General features: G+C 37.0%; 1 pseudogene; it reads left to right on the top strand.

The window, feature by feature from the left end:
- The first annotated feature begins 3,711 nt into the window (after positions 1-3,711).
- Positions 3,712-9,442, top strand: LOC141330959 (serine/threonine-protein kinase pim-2-like; annotated as a pseudogene).
- Positions 9,443-25,581: the final 16,139 nt, after the last annotated feature.

Here is a 25,581-nt window from a genome sequence, read left to right as displayed (position 1 = left end):
TTGTCATCAAAGTCTTGTCATTTTTACTTATTTTTATGGTCTAGTTTGTGTGTGTTACATACAGTTGAGGTCGAAAGTTTACATACACCTTGCAGAATCTGCAAAATGTTAATTATTTTACCAAAATATAAGAGGGATCATACAAAATGCATGATATTTTATTTAGTACTGACCTGAATAAGATATTTCACATAAAGGATGTGTACATATAGCCCACAAGAGAAAATAATAGCTGAATTTATAAAAAATTACGCCGTTCAAAAGTTTACATACACATGATTCTTAATGTTGTTACCTGTTTTTTGTTTGTTTGTTTGTTTGTTTGTTTAGTGAGTTGTTCATGAGTTCCTTGTTTGTCCTGAACAGTTAAACTGCTCACTGTTCTTCAGAAAAATCCTTCAGGTCCCAAATATTCTTTGGTTTTTCAGCATTTTTGTGTATTTGAACCCTTTCCAACAATGCCTTTATGACTTTATGATTTTGAGATCCATCTTTTCACACTGAGGACAACTGAGGGACTACTGCAACTATTACAAAAGGTTCAAATGCTCACTGATGCTCTAGAAAGAAAAAATGATGCATTAAAGGAATAAGTTCACTTCCAGAACAAAAATTTACAGATAATTTACTCACCCCCTTGTCATCCAAGATGTTCATGTCTTTGCTTCTTCAGTCTTAAAGAAATTATGTTTTTTGAGGGAAAGCATTTAAGGATTTTTCTCCATATAATGGACTCATATGGTGCCCCGAGTTTGAACTTTCAAAATTCAGTTTAAATGCGACTTTAAATGATTCCAAATACAGTTGTACACGATCCCAGCCAAAGAAGAAGGGTCTTATCTAGCAATATCAATTTAAGTACTTTTTAAACTCAAATGTTGGTCTTGTCTTGTTCTCCCTGAACTCTGTAATCTGGGTTAAGACAGTTAGGGTATGTCTAAAAACTCCCATCGTATTTTCTCCCTCAACTTCAAAAATCAAATCAAAATCATCCTACATCGCTTACAGAAGTACCGACCGTCTTTGCACATGCCAAGACGATCAAACACCCTTAACAAAAAAGGTAAAACAGCGATGTAGGACGATTACAAGTACTTACAAAACTTAAAAGTTGAGGGAGAACGTGAATTGGGAGTTTTTCGACATACCCTAACTGTCTTGAACCGGAAAAAAGTTCAGGGAGAGCGAGACAAGATGACCGTTTGAGGTTAAAAACAATATAAATTGAAGTTTTTATTTTTTGAATATAACCGTTTCGCTAAATAAGAGACTTCTTCCTCGGCTGGGGTCGTTTATAATCGCTTTTGAGATCGTTTGAAGCTGCATTTAAACTGCATTTTGGAAGTTCAAACTCAGGGCACCACTGAAGTCCACTATATGAAGAAAATCCTGAAAGGTCTTCCTCAAAAAACATAATTTCTGAAGATTGAAGAAAGAAAGACATGAATATCTTGGATGACAAGAGGGAGTACATTATCTATAATTTCTTTGCTCTGGACGTGAACTCTTTAACCGCCAGGGGTGGAAACTTTTGAACAGAATGAAGATGTGTAAATTTTTATTTTTCTCCATATAATGGACTCATATGGTGCCCCGAGTTTGAACTTTAAAAATTCAGTTTAAAAGCAACTTTAAACAATCCCAAATGCAGTTGTACACGATCCCAGCCAAGGAAGAAGGGTCTTATCAAGTGATATCAATTTAAGTACTTTTTAAATTCAAATGCTGGTCTTGTCTTGCTCTCCCTGAACTCTGTAATCTGGGTTAAAACAGTTAGGGTATGTCTAAAAACTCCCATCATATTTTCTCCCTCAACTTCAAAAATCATATCAAAATCATCCCACATCACTATAAAAAGTACTGTCCCAGTCTTTGCACATGCCAAGAAGATCAAACACACTTAGCAAAAAAGGTAAAACAGCGATGTAGGATGATTTTTAATTTGAGGGAGAATGTGAATTGGGAGTTTTTCGACATACCCTAACTGTCTTGAACAAAAAAAGTTCAGGGAGAGCGAGACAAAACGAGCGTTTGAGGTTAAAAACTATATAAATTGAAGTTTTTAATTTTATGAATATAACCGTTTCGCTAAATAAGAGACTTATTCGCCGGCTGGGGTCGTTTACAACCGCATTTGAGATCGTTTAAAGCTGCATTTAAACTGCATTTTGGAAGTTCAAACCAAAGACTATAGATTACCAAAGACATGTCACTCGTGTAGTTTTGAATGGGGAACAATGAAGCGGTCATCTCGGCCGCGAAGCTCCGCCTTCTTAGTGAAAGAGCCAATCGTTGATTAGTAAAGTCAGCGCGTCACTGCATCTGCTGTTAGAAGTCCCGGTTGCTATAGAAACAGCCGGCGCTCTAAGACGTGCGTTCAGTACTGCGCATGTGCATTGGCTCATCTAGCCCGAAAAATAAGCGTTTTTTTAACGCTATTCAAGCACAAGGAACTATATTTATGAGGCAGTTCTTGCTGGATTTCTTTGGAGATTTCAAATATGAAATTTAATCGTAAGTTTGGCGAACAGTTTTGGAGAATTTGATGTTTCCCCATTCAAAGAGATAGGAGCTGCACTTTGATGCCCGAGAGGCGTTTCAAAGATGGCCGCCGGGTGACATGACTTGTCTTAAAAGGACTTTGGTTCAAACTCAGGGCACCACTGAAGTTCCACTATATGAAGAAAATCCTGAAATGTCTTTCTCAAAAAACATTATTTCTTTACGACTGAAGAAAGAAAGACATGAATATCTTGGATGACAAGAGGGAGTACATTATCTATAATTTCTTTGTTCTGGAAGTTAACTCTTTAATAGCCAGGGGTGGAAACTTTTGAAGAGAATGAAATGTGTAGCTACATTTTTATTTTTCTCCATATAATGGACTCATATGGTGCCCCGAGTTTGAACTTTCAAAATTCAGTTTAAATGTGAAGAAAGTCTCTTTTAATAGCCAGGGGTTCACACTTTTGAACAGAATGAAGATGTGTACATTTTTATTATTTTGCCGAAACATCATTTTTTTTTTTTTCCGTTTAGTACTTCTCTTTAGAAGTTACAGAATTAACATTATTATTTTGCAGATTCTGCAAGGTGTATGTAAACATTTAACGTTAACTGTACATGCATATGATATCCTTAAACACTTTTAAATAAGAAATGTTCATATTAGTTTTTTTCCACTCACTTATCCCCTTTAATACCATCTACAGTTTGAACTTCTTTTCATATATTCACAAATCCCTTTCTTAGTATGGTAAAACAATGTAAACATCACAATTGTGCATCCCTAAATCCATCTCCAGAGTGAACTCCGAAATTCTTTCCATTACCAGACTCAAGTGGGTGAGAAAATAATCCTTTCAAGACCTGTAAGTGCTGCTGATAAGTGTTCAGAGTGACACTGGATGAGGCCTTCTTTTCTGGCTGGACGTTAGACAGATAGGGGGTTTTTGGGTTTGAGGTCGAGGCTGCATCACTTTAATGTGTGACAGTGTTCCTGCTTTCTTCATCATTATCTCACTTAGTTACAGTGTTGTGCTTCAGCATGGATACTATCACACAAAACAGCAGTATGCTTCATATTTTAGGTGAGTGTGTTTGTTCTCTTTTTTTTAATTAGTGTGTTTGTTCTTAAAAGGCAGAGCCAAAATCCATTCTGACATCTGTTTTAAATGTAATATATGCAAATAATACTGTCACGGTTGAGTGATGGAGGAGATCTGGGTCCAAAGTGCAGGTAAGAATAATTTAATTAAACACAAACAAATCAAACAAAACACAAACCAAAGGCCAACACGGCACAACACGACTTGATCTGGGGAATTCAGAGACAGACATGGAAGACAATGCAGACACGATGAGTAGTGGGGAATGAGAGTTCTTATAGTCCTGATAGTGAGCAGGTGTGAGTGATAATGACATCTAGACAGGTGATAACAATTAGGAAGTGCAGTGCAGGGAACAGCGACCTCAGGTGGCTGAGGGAAACCCCACAGCCCCGATCATGACAAATACTGCACTTCACATCCCTGAAGCATTTCAGTCACTATTGCTGAAATTTCACAGATTCAGTTGAAACAAATGCAAGATTTTGTTTAGTCATATCTAAATACACAAGGAAAGGTGGCTTGCATGTTGCAAGTTCAGTTTATTTAAAACTTAATTTTAATTTGATTATTCTGTTTGCAGATCGGATGATGGATCAGTTCCATTTCCATAGGTTATAGGCCTACTTGACTAATGTGCATGGAAAGAAACAATATTTCCTATTGTCATAAACACACGAATGACTGACTGAATGAATGAATGAATGATACATTTATGAATAAAAATAAGACCAAAGAGTTTCAAAATTCATAGAAGCCTCATGAGGCATGAACGAGAGAGAGTAAATATGGTGCATTATCGCCCTCAAGTGGTTTAACCGGAGCAGAACAATTGCAGAGCAACGTCACAGCGCCAGGCCAGTCGTCTCAGACCGTAAGTTATATTATATGGTGATTTTTTTTTTACTGCTTAATAAATGTTTATTATTATTTTGTGTTAATAATCTGTATATTTAAAAGTTATTTATTTGTATTTTTTTTATTTTTAAGTCCTAGTCATAAACGTTTCCAACTTTAAAACTCAGTTGAATTCTACGATTCATTCTTGTAAATATGACTTTGCTTGGTTTTTATGTTGTTGTCCTTATAAGGATATCATCCCGTTATATTCGTGTGTGTGTGTGTTTGTATGCTAATTATGTATGGCGTGTACAGTTCAAGTCGAAAGTTTACATACACCTGCAGAATCTTCAAAATGATAAATATTTTGCCAAAATAACATGGATTAAAGTTCTCCGTCGCTGCGACGGATTTCCGTTACCTGCAACAAGTCTGTGACGGATTTCCGTCAGTAGAGAATATGAGGGGAAAAGAAACCAAGGCCGTAACCAGGGTTTGAAAATTAGTGAGGTCCGAAGGAAGGTGTTAAGAATTGTGCTATAATAACACCCACAAATGCACTACATATAGCCTAAACTTCAAAATAGACAGACATGTAGATGATTGTGAAAGATTTTTTTTCAGTATAATGTTTTACATGGAAAGTTTTTTTTCTGAGGGAATTTTTATTTTATAATAAGTTATAAAAAATAACGTTAGAATAATGACACTGACATAAAACTTGATAACATCTGATATTTGACCGTAGATACTGAATGAGGAAAAAGCGTTTTTCTCAGGTAACTTACTGATAGAAGAGTCAACCGCTTTCACGCACGTCTTTCAAAATAATAGTCTAGCGTCAGAAAAAACAGAATTACGTTTGTTGTTTCTTTGACTGCACACTCCGCGACCCACTCAAAACGTTTTAGCGACCCACCAGTTGAGAAACACTGCTTTAATTAATGTTTTTTGATGACTTGAGGTTAACTAAAGAGCATGAGACGTCTTCCTGCTGGCCAGTAACGTTAACGTTATTTGGCATAGTAGCCCATTTCATCTGTAACGAACAGATTTGTATTATGCTATTGTTTTTGATAGTGTTATACATTTATTTCAGATATTAACGATGATCACTGCGTTTATCTTACCGATTGTGGTATCTTCCTGTCAACAATTAAATTACAGATGGTCTATAAGCTTTTTTTACGAATGTACAATGTTGCCAGACATTGCTACGAAAAACAAGCAATTACAAAAAGAAAGAAAACGATATCCGAAATAAGTTCAAAGCTTGTGTTTTGTAAATAAGATTAATATATCACTAACACTAACGTTCAACTTTCCACTTTATAAACGTCCCAAAGTGTCGCACTAAATTAGACAAACGAGTCAAAAATCACGTATAACAGGTGGATCTGGCAACAAACAGAGGCTGAACCCGCGCTCTCACTCAACGCGTTCTCAAGCTCCGTTTACTTCTCGCAGCAAAATTGCAAACAATCATGTGATATTAGGTGGTTTAAACGGCTAAATAATCATTCAAAGAGCTTGACATTTTATTTTTGAATATAAAAAATGACCGAGGTCCGGACCTCGGTGACCTCATAGCTGGCTACGGCCGTGAAAGAAACGTGCATATATAAACGTATACGTTGTTCTGACGGCAAACCAAAAAATCATCTCGGCCGCGGCTGCAGCTTCTCGGTGACAAAACCAGCAAAGGACCAGCATAAACCAGCTAAAACCAGCATCCCAGCGCCAAAACATACCCACCATATATGCCTATAATTGTAATGATTTATTTAAAACAATGAATCAATTATATAGAGAAAGTAAGCAAATTAACAGAGCCTTTTAACTCCGAATCAGTAAACCACTGCGTCGCAAAATGATTCACTGTTTCAAAGCGCTCCAAACCACTCGCGAATCATTTGATTCAGAACGGGTCAATGCGCGTATCGCGAATCATTTGATTCAAAAAGGAAAGTCAAAGCGCATGGCGAATCATTTGATTCAAAACAGGACATTAAAGCGCGTATAACGAATCATTTGAGATGGGGAGGTAGATAAAAATAATTCAGCAGAGGCATGTAGCCTATAGACCAGAGGACGGGAAATCCCCCCCAAAAACAGTTCTAGGGCTTGGGTTTACGATTTCCATCAGAGTACACCACCAAAACCCAGCACCAATGCCGCATGAGACCTGTCTCATGAAGTCTACATATTATTATATGAGTATCTATTCATGGAATAAATTGATTAAATAAATGTTTCTGTTCTCTAGAATGAAGTGTCATTAGTTAACATATGGTAATAATCCACACCATATGAAATGGCAAAGGTAATGATCAGGTTTTTAATCCATGACATGTCATAAACAGATGAAAAATGCTTTACTGAAATATCCTTTTTTTGTTATATCCCTCTTTAGAACATATTTCTCCGCAGTCCATTGACTGGTCTCTTGAGGATCCTTTCAGTAGTCTTGAAGTCCTTCCTCCCAAAGACCAACAGGCTCAAACCCCTCCATCTCCAGCATACAAGCGGAAACGCTTGGAGAGTGACCTTGAGGTATTGTCATTTTCTTACTTTATTTAACTTCATTTGTTTGACTGGAGCAGCAGTTCAGGTCAGGGTCAAAAAGTTCAGGACCAGATTGCTGCAGCCATTGTTGAGAGACGAGCTGAGGGTAAATCCAACAACCACTTGACAACGTGCACCTGTTTTCTGTTCACTAGAGCAATTTATATCATAAACGTTACACATAAGTATCTATTAGAAACCTAATTTATAAATTATATGTTTTCAAGGATGACGTTTCATTCATCACAGTATCTGAAATATCCACAATATCATATACTTAATGAAAATTCAACTGACGTTTGATCAAGACCACAATCAGATTTTTATTCTAGGACATGTCATATATCTTTAAACACAGATGAAACCAAGCAGACATCTTGTGTCATTGGCCGAAAGAGAAAACAAAGTTCTTTCAGTACACCACCAACATCCATCACCAATACGTCTGAGAACCATCTGCCCATCGGTGCTGGTGAAAAACAGGAGATGCCAATGAGAAAGAAAAGGAGGAGGGAGAGTTTGGAAAATCTGCTGTCTCTTAAATCCATTAAATGGAGCAGCGGATCAGACCAGGTGACGATATATGAGAGACAAGTTAAAGGTAAACCCAATGACCAATTGGAAATGTGTAAATGTTTTCTGTATACTAAAGGTCTGTACATAAAAAATCACAGTTTTAGCTAAATATGTGTATCTAATAATGGAAATCTAATTCATGAATTAGGGGAAACTTTCTGTTCTCAAAGATGAGTGTTCCAAAATATCATATGTCAGTTGTCATAAAACCTTTTGTTTGTTATTTCCCTTTTTAGATCATATCTCTCTGCAGTCGATTTCCTGGTCGGTAGATGATCTAAAGGAATCTCTTTCCAGTGATCCTCAAGACCTTCCTCCTAGAGATCAGCAGGTTCGAAGCCCTTGAGCTCCAGTCCACCACAGTCCAGTCAGTCCAGCATCAGCTCACCAGAGCAAAGTGGACTTGACAACTGAGGGTAAGTTTACTGCCCTAAACATTACACACAGTACTGTCAATGTTCACTTCATGTCATCTATAATTGTTAATCTATTAACAGATGACTTTCTGAGCCGGTATGAAATCGGCAAACTGCTTGGTGAGGGAGGAAACGGCTGCGTCTATGAAGGGAAACGCTGGGAGGATGGCCTTGAGGTATTGTCGTGTTCTTACAATACTTAACTACATTGTTTTGTTACACTGTGTCCATTGTAAGTCAATGTGTCCCTTATTAAGTGCACTTGTCATGTTGTACAGTAAATGCAATAAATATTTTGTTTTGTCATTCAGGTGGCAGTGAAATTTGCCAGCAAGCCAAGGAACATGAAATGCAGCAGTGTTGTAAGTAGGCTATGCTCGCTGTGCAAACATACTGACATCAATTTGTCCAAGACTTATTTGGGAAAGGAGCTCCATCTAACAATGATCTTTCTTCTAGCCTGGTCATCCCGCACCCCTTCCATTAGAGATTGGCCTTTTACTCCTTGTTAATAAGGAGTCCAGAGTTCCAGAGATCATTCAGCTGCTGGACTGGCAAGACCAACCTGAACGTTACATCATGGTCTTGGAACGTCCCTCACCCTGCAAAGATCTGTTCGATTATGCCATGTTTCAGGGAGGCTTCCTCAGTGAGGACGGGTTATCATGATGCAGGCAACAAAGGCCGCTTACATGTGCTGTCAACGAGGAGTATTTCACAGGGACATTAAGCTGGAGAACCTGCTGATCAACCCAGAAACACTTGAGGTCAAACTGATTGACTTCGGGTGTGTGGATCTCCTGCAGGACTCTGGCTATGAACAGTTTTGTGGTATGTATTATGCATCTTTCATAATATGTTTTATTTAATAACACCAGATATTTTTACAGTGAAAATATATGTAGTAGTTCAAGCTTACTTATCAGGAAAAACTCTTTTCTTTCAGGCACACTAGAGTACTGCCCGCCTGAGTACTTTGTGGACCACAAGTGCCACGGGAAACCAATTTGTTCTTGTTGGTGTGTGGAGACTTCCCAGAACCCAAAGACACAGAGTTGATTAATTACGGCATCTGGTTTAGGGATGAGTTGTCGAACGGTAAGATGCCATTCATTACAACAAAGACGACCAACTGTAATTGAAATCATACAAAACAAGGAAACAAAGAGGGAAAAATAACACCTGAGCCAAGTGGCTTTATAAAAGATGGATAATACAGAAATTATACCTGATTTTCTGATTGTATTGTAATAGTCAAATCTTACATTTTAATACAAAGAAAGCAGTTAAAAGTAATAATCTCAATCTCTCATCTCTTCCTCTCTTCCAGAATGCTGTCACCTGATTTGATCCCTGCTGAATGAAAACCCAAACCAGCGGATTGATTTGGAGGAAATCCTTTTACATGATTGGTTTAAGGTACTGAGCTACAATTGATTTTGAAGATACATTTAGATTTGTTTTTAAAGTGGTCATTGGATGCCCATTTTCCACAAGTTGATATGATTCTTTAGGGTCTTAATGAGAAGTCTATAACATACTTGGGTTAAAAATTTCTCAATGGTAATGTAAAAAACACTCTTTTTACCATGACAAAAACATTCCCTTTTTAGAGTGAGCTATTCTGTTGCATGTTCCTTTAAATGCTAATGAGCTCTGTTCGCCCCGCCCCTCTCTGCGTTGGATGAGCCGTAATGTTTACTTTAGCCGTGTTTAGCTGCAAAACTTGCTAACTAGCACATTATTAAGAAAGGCCATTTGCAAAGATGCATAAAAAACCCTCATACTCCACGAATGATTTGCACGAACATAGACACGTATGTAGATCGGGATCGGTGCTGTCCTTTCAAAAATGAAAGTAACATTAATCCTCTGTGTCTTCAGCGGCTCAGATGTCTGGAGTAAATGACGACTGCTATGTTCATTATTACATCCAACAACAGAACACCTCAATTGCTCAATCGGAGACATTCTTGTCTTCCCCTGCACCTGAGTCGACACAATGGCGATCGGAAGCTGAGAATGACCTTATTTTAAAAAGCGGATATTACTTTTAAAGATTAAAAAAATACCACTGGGTGGATTTTTATCATTGTAGGTATGGTTGTGTACACAAACTGCCAACACACATTAATGTTCAAACAACATATAAAAGTCAGTTTTGCGTCCGATGACCCCTTTAAAGAATAATGAATGCTTTTTTGTTTATTGTGACGAGAAGAAATCTGAAGGCAAATTTCTCTTCTAATTGTAATGTATGTAGATAATAAGACTGATTTATACATTCTTTCTTTTTTGTTCCTGGTTACCAAACAGCCACAGAGGTTCCTCCATTGGCAGTCACCTGCAGTCTAATGCCTTAGGATCTTGTGAAGCTGCCAAACCCTGGTAGCATCTGGCACTTTGGTTTAAGGCAGTAATATTTGTGTCTGGCAGTACTTGCATATTTGGTGACCCCATGTAAATGCAATCTACATAGTATTTAAAGTATGTAAAATGTTAATTGTTATTTTATATTGTTGTTAACAAATTGTTATTATTGTTGTTGTTGTTGCTATTGTCATTAAAAATTATAATTAAAAATAACTAAATAAATAAATAAACTTTTTTTTGTCTGTTTGTTACTGTACCTCTTCTTCACCAAAATGGTGTCTGGTTCTCAGCACTCAGTGAGTCCTTTACAAACAGTAACATGACAACTTGGAGATGATCTCATATTGGTCTTTCATCGTCAGTTACAAGAGCTATTTGCGACCATCTTTGTTCAAATTAAATGTAGTCAGAGAATACTTGAACAGCGAGTGACATTGCTGTTTTTAGTTCACCTGTTTTTATGGTAGGGTACAAAATTGTATTAAAACACAAGCCTTTGGAAAATCTATAACAAAACTTAATTAGCTTGAGCTGTTACAGATACATATTTAGCCCATGTATGTGCTAAAGTTGAATATGATCTAATCAAAATCAAAAATGGTAATGTCAAAAGAGCTTTTGCAAAGGCTATAGACAAAAGAAATTGTTTTATTACCTTAGAAAGTCTTTGACTACAGAAAGATTTCAAAGGCACTTGAGGTAATAGAAATACAGTTGACAGCCTTATTTATACAGTGAGGAAAAGAATGATTTGCTCAGTCTATAATTTTAATGGTAGGTTTATTTAAACGGTGAGACACAGAATAACAAAACAAAAAAAAAATCCAGAAAACACATTTCAAAAAAGTTATAAATTGATTTGCATTTTAATGAGTGAAATAAGTATTTGACCCCTTCACAAAACATGACTTGGCAAAACCCTTGTTGGCAATCACAGAGGTCAGACGTTTCTTGTAGTTGGCCACCAGGTTTGCACACATCTCCAGAGGGATTCAGTCCCACTCCTCTTTGCAGATCCTCTCCAAGTCATTAAGGTTTCGAGGCTGACATTTGGCCTTCAGCTCCCTCCACAGATTTTCCATGGATTAAGGTCTGGAAGCTGGCTAGGCCACTCCACGACCTTGATGTGCTTCTTCTTGAGCCACTCCTTTGTTGCCTTGGCTGTGTGTTTTGGGTCATACCCATCCACGACCCATTTTCAATGCCTTGGTTGGCTTCAATGCCCTGGCCCGGACAGTACATGGCCCCGTCCATCGTCCCTTTGATGCAGTGTAGTTGTCCTGTCCCCTTAGCAGAAAAACACTCCCATAGCATAATGTTTCCACCTCCATGTTTGACGATGGGGATGGTGTTCTTGGGGTCATAGGCAGCATTCCTCCTCCTCCAAACACGGCGAGTTGATGCCAAAGAACTCGATTTTGGTCTCATCTGAACACATCACTTTGACCCATTTCTTCTCTGAATCATTCAGATGTTTATTGGCAAACTTTAGACGGGCCTGTATATGTGCTTTCTTGAGCAGGGGGACCTTGCAGACACTTGCAGGATTTCAGTCCTTCACGGCGTATTGTGTTACCAGTTGTTTTTTTGGTGACTATGCTCCCAGCTGCCTTGAGATCATTGGTAAGATCCTCCTGTGTAGTTCTGGGCTAATTCTTCACTGTTCTCATGATCATTGAAACTCCACGAGGAGAGATCTTGCATGGAGCCCCAGACCGAGGGAGAATGACAGTTATTTTGTGTTTCTTTCATTTGCGAATACTCGCACCAACCATTGTCACCTTCTCACCAAGCTGCTTGGCGATGGTCTTGTAGTCCATTCCAACCTTGTGTAGGTCTACAATCTTGTCTCTGACATCCTTGGACAGCTCTTTGGTCTTGGCCACGGTGGAGAGTTTGGAATCTAATTGATTAATTGCTTCTGTGGACAGGTGTCTTTTATACAGGTAACAAGCTGAGATTAGGAGCACTCCCTTTAAGAGAGTGCTCCTAATCTCAATTTGTGACCTGTATAAAAGACACATGGGACACATCTTATAGTGGATAGGGCATCAAATACTTATTTCCCTTATTAAAATGCAAATCAATTTATAACTTTTTTTAAATTAGATTTTCTGGATTTTTAGTTTTTTATTCTTTCTCTCACTCTTCAAAAAAACCCACCATTAAAATGATGGACTGATCATTTCTTTGTCAGTGGGCAAATGTAAAAAATCAGCAGGGGCTCAAATTATTTTTTATATGAACACTAAACAAGTGTGGCCTTCATGTTGGAGTGTCTTGTCAAATGCCACTCTGGACCAGGATCAACACTAAAGGCTGACTTGAACATGATAAAAATCATTTGGATAGGCCCGTGGAGTTCTGGAAGAATGCTTTATAGAGCGATTGTGTCCAAACAACAGTATGACTGGCCTGAAAATTCAAGGCTTATGAGCAGAAGAGCACCTTTCCGATGGTCAAACGTGGAGGTGGACATGTCTTGTTATGGGAGTGTTTCTGCTGCAGGAAGTGGAAATCGTGATCGTATAAAGGGGGTCGCACACCGAACGCGAAGCGCAGCGCCGCGTCGCGTCGCGCCACGTCTTTAAAATTCGAACACATAGTTTTCTATGAGCATACGCACACCGGCGGCGCCATTCGGTGTCTGTCCGCGGCGCCCAGCTACGTCAGGAAGCTGTTCAAATTTCTGCCGCGCCACAGAGCACCATCTGCATAGTTTTATATTAAATAACATCATATTTGTCTCAAATCGTCCTATTAGATTAAAAAAACAAGATACCACTGCTGCAAAATACTACTTACATTAGGTTTACAGCTTGAAAAAAATTTAAACCTATATAATTAATTCATATTTTATTTTCTCGAGACATTTTTACACAGACTACGCAAAATCTAAAGTCCTATGTAACATTTGCCTGTCATTATTACATTCACTGTCTTTGACTGCCATCTATTGGATTTACAAGGTCACAACCGTCATTCAGGTCATTGAGCGCGATGGACGACGAAAAACTGATCAAGGAAGTAGGGAAATAGAAATAGACAGAATTATTTGCAACAAATCATAGATTTAACATAAGGAATTCATCAGCTTGGAGGAAGATTGCAGATGTCATCGGTTTTTCAGGTAAGAATGTTCAATTTTGTTTACGTACGATCTGAGGTAAAATGTATAGTGAGCAACTGTATGTAATTGTACAGTACAATCATAAAATAATGTACAGTACAGGCATTGTCATTTAATGTCCTTAAAAATATCAATACTGTTGACCACAAAATGACAATTATTTTATTTTAAATACAAACCCTCATGTTTAATTAAGACTCCAATAAACTGCCTCAACAACAATACGATTATAATTGAAGTTTACAAAGAAATAAGTATACGTTACACAACAAAATAGCATGTAGTTTTTTTTATTGAGCAAACAAATCATATTACTAGCTACAGCATAAGGAATGTTGAAATTGCTTATAATAATACAAAATGCTACTAATTGATGAATGGGAATCTAGCCTAAAAATGAGCTGGCGCGTATAGAATGTGCGCGTCCGGTGTGCGATACCTCCAGCTGTCCTCGCTGCGCTTCTCGTTCGGTGTGCGACCCCCTTAAAGGACATCATGATTTTATTGGCAAAGATTAAAATGCCTTCAGTGCAGTGACTGAAGCTTGAGATGGCTTTTTTTAGCCTTGGAGGCTCTGACGTCATTTAGAGAATTCTGAAATGTCTAAATATTCCATCTTAGTACTCTGTTGGACCACACACTACAACTGTGTTTTGGGACAGAATGGATTGTGCAGAATGGACTCTCAACCGGTCTTGGGATCAAATCGTGGAATTTCTCACTAGAATTTCTATCCAGTTTTTTGCATGAGCTAGAAGAAATCAAGATGAACTCGATCTTGAATCAAAAACTTGGTGAATGGAAAAATGCCTTCACAAGACCTCAACTGACAGTGCTAGCAGACAACAATTGGTCCTGCGACCCTAATCAAGAACCATAACATGACTGCATTGACATTGTCATTTGAGACAGGGAACACTTTGTGCGTGATGAACCACTAAGAGACTTCTTCGTAGATGGAAGTAGCTTCTGTGAGGGTGACAAGCATTATACTGGATGGGCAGTAGTAAAAGGGGGTCAGACAATATTCTTTCTTCAAGGTCATTTAAGAGTGTTAGAGTTCAGGTAGCAGAACGTTACGCTTTAAAATCGGCAATGCTTAAGGCCAATTGATGCATCAATATCTTCACAGACAGAGTCTCAATTCATGATGTTACCTTCCTATTCAAAAATATGCTGGCAATTGTGTGTTGGTTTTTAAGTTGGATAGATCCTTCTCCTTTTTGAACAGACACAACTGAAAAGATTGTAGAATTTTCACTGAGAGAATTGGCTATTTTTGAAGCTCTCATCTAGATGTCCACCCACTGGTATCTCCATACAAATTTTGAGTGTAATACATTTTGGTTTACAGTACAGACCAAAAGTTTGGACACACCTTCTCATTCAGGCATGTCCAAACTTTTGGTCTGTACTGTAGATATGAATTCAACTGAAAAAACTTGTGAAAAATATCTTTCAGGTGGTCAAATAGCAAATAGTGGAGCTCTGCAGCCACCTACTGGTAAAAGTTATTTGTAGTTGGTTTTTTTACTTTTAAAACTGGATTTTCCAAAAGATGGGCAAAAATCTTACACTAAACCATGTGAAATTATCCATGTTATCCCCATGAATTAAAGTTAGAAATGTGGGTGAATTTTACATAAAAAAGCAGTTTTTGTATAAAAACCCATTTAAAATATTTATTTATTAATTTATATATATTTAAAAAATATCACTAACCCACTGAAAACTGCACAAATGTAGAGTAAAAACTTTAATAAACAGAAAAATATACAGTACAGACCAAAAGTTTGAACACACCTTCTCATTCTTTTTTTTTTTTTTTTTGAAGCATCAGTGACCATTTGACCCTTCTATAATAGTTTCACATATTTTATGTGAAATATCGTATTCAGGTGCTAAATAAAAAATAACATGCATTTTGTATGATCCCTCTTTTTTTGGTAAAATAATTAACATTTCGCAGATTCTGCAAGGTGTATGAAAACTTTTCACCTCAACTGTATAGGCTATACTGTATATATGCCTTTAAACATCTATTAGTCGTTTCTTAATTGCATAATAGAATTAGTACAGATAAATGTTAACATTTTATTTGTGCAGCTCTCAGTGTTGTTTTGTTTGAATCATTACAAAAAATAGCAATATATTTCTAAAATAAGCTTTTAAACATTTATCAGTTTTTTAAACATTTATCAGTTTTTCTGGACAGGCGAGTGTCTGTAGACAGTTTATGACCAGCAGAGGGCGATATTGACCGCCATAAACTACAAAGCTCTATTATTTGTTTTTGCTACTGGTCAGCTTGAAATCTGTATTAAAATGTCATGGATGCTTTTTTCAGTCTGGTTTCTGTATTATTAAAAAAAAGAAAAACAATTAATCTGTACTTCGAAAATAAAATATCAAATGGTAACACATTACACAACTACTACTTTACGTTTTCCAAATATAAATTTGTGTCAGTCTCTGTCTGTGAAGCATTCATCCATATCACAAAACAAATAATATTTTGTGTTCTAGCATCCCTTCAGAAAAATGCCAAAACAAACAAAAAAAAAAAAAAGTGAAAAAATTGAAAGTGTATGGCATCTGAAGCATATCTACAGCCCTTTCTGGACTACTATCTCCTCTGAGCAGACAAGACCGAGAAGAAGCAGACGTTGAAAAGCAGAAGGTTATCTCTTTCTGCCATCCACAGAATGAAAAGGTTAAGGTTGTTCATGAACATCTCACTTCTGATGTTCCTTGTCAACATATGAATATAGACATGTCAAAATGTCAAAACTAAAACAATTGTTTTGGTGCAGCCTTCTTCTTTTCTTACTATTCCCCATGTCTGCTTCTTTGTTTTCTAGTCATCTAAATCATTCCTTCTTTCTTTTCATTTTGACGCCTCTATTTCTTATGTAATCTAGCCTGCTCCCGGTTCTCCACACCAGATTGCGTACAGTGCGGATTGGTTTCATGTCTTTCCACCAACATGTGCTAGCCTAGTCAATTCAATTATGTGATATAGGGGCATACGTTACAAAACCATTTAAAACAGAACACTCTTTGCTTACGCAATTCCTGAAAATAGATATCCAGTTTAAAAGCATTTAGTCCAATAATGTTGGGCAGATGATCTCTTCTGCTTTGGATAAGTGGTGTGTGAGTCGTGCAGCATTACATGCCTGGAGACTGGAGAGAAAAAAGGTCAACAATATACAATTATACAAGCTCTGGGAACTTTTATGACTACGTGTATGTTTGTGAATGGTGTGTGTGTGTATTTGTGAATGGTTTGCGTGTATTTTTGTGTGTTTCCTCGAAACAAAAACCATCTGCATGGCTGTCCTTCACATCCAGATCACCCATTTAAAGTATTAGTTCACCCAAAAAAATGAAAATTATTTTGTAATTCCAAACGTGGATGTCTTTCCTTCAATGAAATACAAAAAGGCAAGAAGGTAAAGCGAGTAAGTATTTATTTAATAGTATTTATTTATTTATTTATTTGTTGGCGCAACGCTATCTCACAACCAATTCAGTATTTTTTATTTATTTATTTATTTATTTTTTACCAATTCAGTATTTTATGAGGTGGCTAATTCACACGAATTGGTATCATTTTTACAAATTATTCGAATTTGTACGACCTTACGAATTTGGACGATTTGTGTGAGGGATAGTTTGGGTGGGGTTAGGGGTGGTACGTCCTTCATACGAATTCCAACGAATTTGTCACCTCATAAAATAGGTAAAAATTTTCACGACCTTACGAATTTGGACCATTTGTGTGAGAGATAGTTTTATGGGTGGGGTTAGAGGTCCTTTGTACAAATTCTTATAAATATGCCACCTTTTAAAGTACATGAAAATGTTACAAATCGTACTAATTCATATGACCTCACAATTTTGGACGATTTGTGTGAAGAATAGTTCTTGTGGCGGGGTTAGGGGTGGTCCTTCATATGAATTCCTACAGATTTGCCACCTCGTAAAGTATGTAAAATGTTTTACAAATCATACAAATTAGTACAACCTCACGATTTTGGATGATTTTTTTGAGGAATAGTTTTAGAGGCAAGGTTAGGGGTGGTCCTTCATACAGATTCCAACAAATTTGTCACCTCATAAAATACGTACAATTTTTCACAAATCATACAAATTCGTATGACCTTACAATTTTGGACGACTTGTGTGAGGGTAAGTTTTAGGGCTGGGGTTAGGATGGGCCTTCATACGAACTCTTACCAATCTGGAACCTCGTAAATTATGTAAAATTTTTCGCAAAGCGTACAAATTTATACGACCTTACGAATTTGGACGATTTGTGTGAGGGATAGTTTAAGGGTGGGGTTAGGAATGGTCCTTCGTATAAATTCCTACACATCTGGCACCTCGTAAAATATGTAAGCTTTTTTCACAAATTGTACTAATTCGTACGACCTCGCGATTTTGGACGATTTGTGTGAGGGATAATTTTAGGGGCGGGGTTAGTGTGGACCTTCGTACGAAATTCCTACCAATTTGCCACCTCGTAAAATTTTTCACAAATCATATGAATTGGTACGACCTCACGATTTTGGATGATTTGTGTGAGGGATAGTTCTAGGGGCAGGGTTAGGAGTGGTCCTTCGTACGAATTCCTACAAATCTGGCACCTCGTAAAATACGTAAAATTTTTCACAAAGCATACAAATTCATATGACCTTACGGGATACTTGAGGGATAGTTTTAAGGTGCAGGGTTAGGGGTGGTCCTTCTTACGAATTCCTACGAATTTGCCACCTAGTAAAATACATAAAATTTTTCACAAATCATACGAATTCGTACGACCTTACAATTTTGGACAATTTGTGTGAGGGATAGTTTTAGGAGCGGTCCTTTGTACGAATTCTTACAAATTTGCCACCTTGTAAAGTATGTAATCTTTTTTCACAAATTGTATGAATTCGTACAACCATTGGATGATTTGTGTGAGGGATAGTTTTAGGGGTGGACCTTCATACGAATTCCAATGAATTTGTCACCTCATAAAATACGTACAATTTTTCACAAATCGTACGAATTCGTATGACCTTACAATTTTGGATGATTTGTGTGAGGGATAGTTTTAGGGGCGGGGTTAGGGGGTGGTCCTTCGTACAAATTCCTACAAATTTGCCAACTTTGTAAAATACAATTTTTCAGAAATCGTACAAATTCGTACAACCTCGCAATTTTTGATGATTTGTGTGAGGGATAGTTTTAGGGGCAGGGTTAGGGGTGGTCCTTCTTACGAATTCCTACGAATTTGCCACCTAGTAAAATACATACAATTTTTCACAAATCATACGAATTCGTACAACCTTACCATTTTGGACAATTTGTGTAAAGGGATAGTTTTAGGGGCGGTCCTTTGTACAAATTCTTACAAATTTGCCACCTTGTAAAGTATGTAAACTTTTTTCACAAATTGTATGAGTTCGTACAACCATTGGATGATTTGTGTGAGGGATAGTTTTAGGGGTGGACCTTCATACGAATTCCAATGAATTTGTCACCTCATAAAATACGTACAATTTTTCACAAATCGTACGAATTTGTATGACCTTACAATTTTGGATGATTTGTGTGAGGGATAGTTTTAGGGGCGGGGTTAGGGGGTGGTCCTTTGTGCAAATTCCTACAAATTTGCCAACTTTATAAAATACAATTTTTCAGAAATCGTACAAATTAGTACAACCTCGCGATTTTTGATGATTTGTGTGAGGGATAGTTTTAGGGGCAGGTTAGGAGTGATCCTTTGTACGAATTACGAATTTGCCACCTCATAAAATACATAAAATTTTTCACAAATCATAGAAATTCGTACGAGCCACCACGTCAAATATATATGTATTGCCGTGAGTTGGTTGGTAGAAACGAATTTCTGTTCTGTACAGTCAAAATGGGCAGACACTGCAGAACTTTAAGACTGAATAAATAAAATCACAAAATAAAATAAATAAACAAAGAGGTCTATACCACTCATGAAATATTATTATAAGATAATGACATATTTTAATATAACTCATTAATGTAAAATATAATCTTTTAAAAAGGTTAATATAGCTTTGCCTAAGAAACAGACCAGTATTATTTTAGTATGACTGAGATACTATTAAAGTTTTTATTAACATTTTCCATTTTCATTTGAACTTTAAAGTTTTTTTTTTCCAAACATCTGTATAGTTTTTATAAATTTTTATTCAAGTTTTTTTAAATCTCATTTACATCTTTAAATTTTCAACATGAACATAAATAATATTCAACAGACTCGCTGGAAGAGATTTTAGTGAATAGCCTGTGAAGTTTGGGTCTGTTCCTGACAAAAGGCTTCAGAAAACTTGGAATATGGCGTATTTTACAGGCTATATTTATGGTACTTGTCAGAATTTTTGGACTTAACAGCATCAATTCATTTTCGACTTCAGTGCATGGAAAGAGCAGCTTAAACATTCTAATATCTCATTTTGTGCTCCACATAAGAATTAAAGTCATATGGGTTTGAAACGACCTATTTTTCATCCCACTTTTTACTTTCGGATGAATTCTGTCTTGTGGTTGTGAAATATATGATCTGATCTGTACACTCTGTTCATACTCTGCACAGGAACACGCTGTTAGTTCAGACTAGCTCAGCTAGAGCCAGCATTCAGGGACTTTGTCTGGGAACTCCAGAGTTGACCTTGAGGCCCAGCAGATATTTCCGTGTAGTGCTTTTCCACAGCAGGCGTAGATGGCACAGACCCAAAGTGAGGGAGAAAGAGGCTGTAGTGTCAGGAGGTAAAAGAGGGGGGTATTTTTCTGTTCCTGACCTGGGCCAGAGTGACCTCAGCAGGGATGCTGTGAGAGGCTCTGCGGCGGCCGGAAGCCATAAGCCAGGATGTGAGTGGAGGCAGATGAGAGGGGGGAGGCAAAAGCGCTAACCCTCCTCTCTCTGGTGTGCTGCTCTGACTGCGTGCCTCGGCAGGGTCCCACTGAAGTGGAGGGAGAAAATAACAGATCAAACACATCTACAAAGGCCTCTGGAGGAACAAAAATACAGTGTTTCAAACATACCAATCATATCCTACAGCACTCTCAAAGACTGGACTTTTCAATGGGCTAACCTCGTTCTTTACGTGCATTTCACCTTATCGAACGATAAACAATAATTCTCCAGAAAGGTTTTGGTCAGGTTATTCATACGCTGAAATATTTGATCAAATATGAACTATTTTGAAGAAAATATGACTGGTGTTTGTCCATGCAACACTTTCACATGTGGTTCAGAATGGTTGCTATCATATTCAAGTATTTATTTAAGCAATAAGGTACGAGAGGCCGTGCTGTATCATGAATAAATCACGGCTGAAGGGTGTTGTTAGGCACGACGCGAAGCGGACAATTTATATTTTATTATTATTTTTTATAGTATTAATTCATCTATCTTGAAGTTTTTAACATCTGAATAGTTTTTATTATTATTTTTTTTATTTAAATTTGAGTGATTTTAGTACAAGTTGAACTAAATGTAATGCGAAATCTTGCCTTGGCAACTAGCTAATATATAATATGTTTTCTTATATTTTATTTTAAATGACAGATAACATAAATGTATTCATAAAAACATTACTTATTGTGAACTAAAAATGAACAACCAATTTTTAAAAAACATTTATTAATCTATCTTAAAGTTTTTAATGCCTGTATTGTTTTATTTATTTTTTTAATTTAACTTTTAGGGATTTTAGTAAAACTAAATGAAATGAGAAATTTTGTCTTGGCAACTAGCTAAAATAAAATATGTTTTTTTATATATATATACATTTTATTTTAGACAATAGATAACATTTAATTTGTTTCAAGTAACAATTTATATTTTACTTTATTATTTTTTTTATGTTATCTGTAATAACCCTTAACCTCTTAAAATAAGGTAATTTTGCCATTTTAATACAAATTAAACTAAATGAAATGAGAATTTTTGCCTTGCTAACTAACTAAAAAAAATGTTTTTATATATATTTTATTTTAGATAACAGATAACATTTAATTATATTTGTTTATCATATAAAATAACTGTGTCTCTTCAAAAGATGATTAATTAAATTGCGATTCATATGGATTTATTTTATTTGTTTTGAAGATCAATGAAGTCTTTAAAAAATGATATAAATACTGTTCAGTTTCTTGCACACACTGATCATTGATCACACACTCTCAAAGATTTGGTGCCCATTGACTGCCATTATATGACTGACAGACTGCAACGGTTTGAGTTAAAAATCTTCATTTGTGTTCTACTGAAGAAACAAAGTCACCAACATTTAGGATGCCCTTGGGGTAAGCAGATAAACATCACATTTTCATTTTTGGGTGAACTGTCCCTTTAAGTTTTTGTTTATGCCAGTTGATTGTAAACGTGAATCAAAAAATATGCGAACATTCTTGCATCTTTGGTTTGAAACCCATATGTAGCGTAGCTATAAACAAAACCGATAGATCTATAACAGAAGAATTAAACAATCCAGGTGCTTATATTCAATCAGTTATTTGCTTTCTGTATCTTTTCTGTATTCTCCGCCTATCACAACTCCAGTTGGAGGATAAAGCAGCATTAAGGTCTGCTTGGATGGAATTAAAGTTAAATGAGAACGACGGGCTACAAATAACATCCTGACATCTGTGTTGTGTTTGTCCAGCTGTGGATTCCATATGTATAGCTTTGGCATCCTCCACAAGTCTGTTTGCTCAACAATATCTTCATCACATTCTCAGAGACGAGTGCGACTCATGACATATGGGGTACAGTATGTATGATATAAAAGTGTTCATGAGGTTTCTTTCAGGCTCTTCACCATGGCAGAAAATGGCATGTGGAAGAGTGAAGTATTGACCTCACAGTGAAGGTGTCAAGAGCTCACAGTCTGACCCCACGCTGTCATTCGGCGAATTGAAAATAGCGAGGGGGGCTTGTTGTGTAGAGTAAACTAGAAGCTGTTCCAGAGGTCAATAGTCCTGCTTGTTTCCTTGCTTTTGTCCTCTCTTGTATGGTACATAACAGCAGAAGATGGAACCGGGGAGATTTCATGTTTTCATTTGAATAGTCTTAACGAAAATATACATATATACCGAAGTGCAAAACACAACTATTAGCATTCAAAAATGAAATGAAGTGGAAATTGCACTGAATGATGAGGTGGACATAATGACTTAAGATAGGCCAGAAAAAACACAATCAACATTTAATCGGCTAGCACCATGGTTTATTCTAGCACTGAAAGACTGAAGAAGAACACTGCATTTGCTCAAGCCAGAAATCCTTGGGAAACATAACACAAATTCTACCAATAATTTTATTGTGCATTAATATCAGACTTTATTATCTATTTAGATTCATGTCGGTGTGCATGGCTCTGTGACAAAAGCTAGGAAGAAGCATCAGGCTTTGTGTCACGGCCTTGTTTTGCAGTGAAAGAGTTAGACCCCACATGGGCTCCTCCCAGTCTCCAAAAAGCCCGTGCATAAGATTTTAGAGCATAACTGCATGGAAAATCTGCTCTAATGACAGCCCAGGGCAAGGCTGTGTCCATTGTGCTGCTTGTTTACATGGCTTTGTGGAGATAATTGTATCAGAGGGAAGGAGAAAAGGCTTACGAACTGAATGGGGTCTTTGTCAGGCCAAGCTTCTCATTGTGCTAAATGAGTTTTAGCGGAGTAAGTAGCAAGTCATGGCTAAATGATGAGTGAAAAGCGGAACTATTACGATTTAAGGTCTTATAGAAACACAGTTATAAAGAAACAAATGGGCTAATACAAAGTAACATCAACCACGGTAAATAAGTATGAATTAATTATTAGTGTCTTGAGGAAGAAGCACAGGTCATGGACAGTTGCTGAAAACAGCTTTCGCATCTTATAACAGTCTTGCCGAAGGTCCTGAATTGAAATATTTTATTTTCAGTGTGTTTTAGTGTTTCATTTCAGCTTGCTACCTTGGTTATATGAGTCATATCTAGAAATCTTTAGAAATAAAGATAATTTCCAAATGCGGCAATGAAAAACCTTAGTTCCTGTATAGTCATTAATATTCTTAAGTTGTTCATGTATCTTGTATCAAGGTAAAATCTCAATCTCACCAAAAATAAGGGTTCTTTATTAGCACTGATGGTTCCATTAAGAACCTTGAACATCAATGGAACCTTTCAAATGAAAAAAAGTTTCTTTATAGTCAAAAAAGGTTTTTTAGTTTTAAAATGTTCTTCAAAATTGAACTTTTAAGAACTGTTCACTGAAAGTTTATTTGGGTACCAAAAATGCTTCTTCTATGGCATCATTGCAAAAATGCCCTTTTGGAACCTTTATTTTTAAGAGTGTATAACTAAACGAAAGTACTTTTTAGTGTAAAACATGTTAAGTGAACAGGATTTTTAATTCAATAAATGCTAAGCTATTTCCCCACAAAAGCTATTTGTTCAGCATAGTGAAGCCCCTACTCCATTGACATCCATTGAGAAAAAAAAAACAGCATCTGGTCTCTTTCTTTGCACCACTTATTTTGGATAAAGGTTGCAGGCTTGCCTTCAAGTGGCTTTGACTTAAGTTATTGCTATTTTTGTCAACAAATGTTAAAGAAACCGAATAAGTCTGGTTGAAAAATTAGATAAAGTAATTGTTTTAAAATATCCATAAAATATCTTTATCTTACGTCACAATTTGTTCAGTTACGCGGATGTGCAGCCATATTGGCGATACTCGGATGTAAACAACAGCATGGATCACACAGTTAATGTAGCCTACTACTAAATACGTTGTTCTGCTAAATTATGTTGTCTAAACTATGGAAAAAAACATGCTGAAGCTGCTAAAGAAGGACTTAATACGCAGGAAAGGGTGCAATATTTTGACAAACTAAGGTTAATAGGCTTATGTCACTCAACAATTGAATATCGAAGAACGTCTCTGAGTGGGGAGACGGCAGTTCTGGTTAGCTTTATACAATGGCGGAGACCGATAAATACCACTGGACCAAGTCTCTCCTGACTTGCCTGAAGTCACCTACGACAACGTGGTTCAGATTGTAAATGAACACTCTCAAGTAAAAACGTCCAAACTTAGGAATAGATTGCCGAAGGTTTTAAAAAAACACGCTAACATAAATTGTAAGTCTTTGAGAAGAAAATTAAACCGACAGGTCACAGCGGCTAGGCCTATAAGTCACATTTATTATATTCTGAAATACTAAAATTGCATTGCAGATTATACAGTTTTCTGTTGCTATGTATGTGCTCAGTTTTTTTTTTTTTCGACATTTAGCCAAAATATAAATATTCAGCACTTCACATAAGCAATTTGGTTGTCTTGACAAGAGCAGCGTTGACGCTTGCGCCCCGTGTGAACACACCGTAACGGTGTGTTCACACGGGGCGCAAGCGTCAACGCTTAACGGAAGGCGTGGCTGACGTTTATGGTCATAGCAGCGTCAGCCAATAAAATGCTGCTCTTGAACAAGATGAACGTGATTGGCTGCCGCCTGGCCACTGTATTTGCATAGAGCGATCTGATTGGCTGACGCGGCGCTTCACTGGCGTTGCTCGCGGCAGAAGTTGAAAATTTCTCAACTTCTGTCGCGAGCAACGCGAGTGAAGCGCCGCCGACGGATCCACAATTCCTTTCGGCAAAGCTTGACGTCACCCATTCAAAGTCAATGGGAAGCGTTGACGCTTGCGCCCCGTGTGAACACACCGTCAGACACTCTTCTCATCTCCTCGAATGCAAAAAAACATAGCCTTTATAAATACAGTGCTGTATTATAAATACAGAAAACATGTACTTTTTCAATCAGCCGTTCTTTATTTACCTTAAGTCTGCAAACAAGCTGAAATGCTTCAAACTGCACGCCGCACTTCATTCACGAGAGAGGCAGGAGGAATAATACGGTTTGACTGACAGTTTAACGAGCCAATGGCGTCACAAGGTTTAGTGGCGGTGGCGTCGCTTACTGACCCAGGATCAGTGAACCGTGGCAGTTATATTTCCGATTTGAGCTTAAAGTATAGAAAAATATATAGCTTTT

Source organism: Garra rufa, chromosome 3 (genome assembly GCF_049309525.1).
Source record: "Garra rufa chromosome 3, GarRuf1.0, whole genome shotgun sequence".
Taxonomy (NCBI): Eukaryota; Metazoa; Chordata; class Actinopteri; order Cypriniformes; family Cyprinidae; genus Garra; species Garra rufa.
The sequence above is the reverse complement of the archived record's forward strand: the minus strand, read 5'-3'. Positions and strand labels throughout refer to the sequence as shown.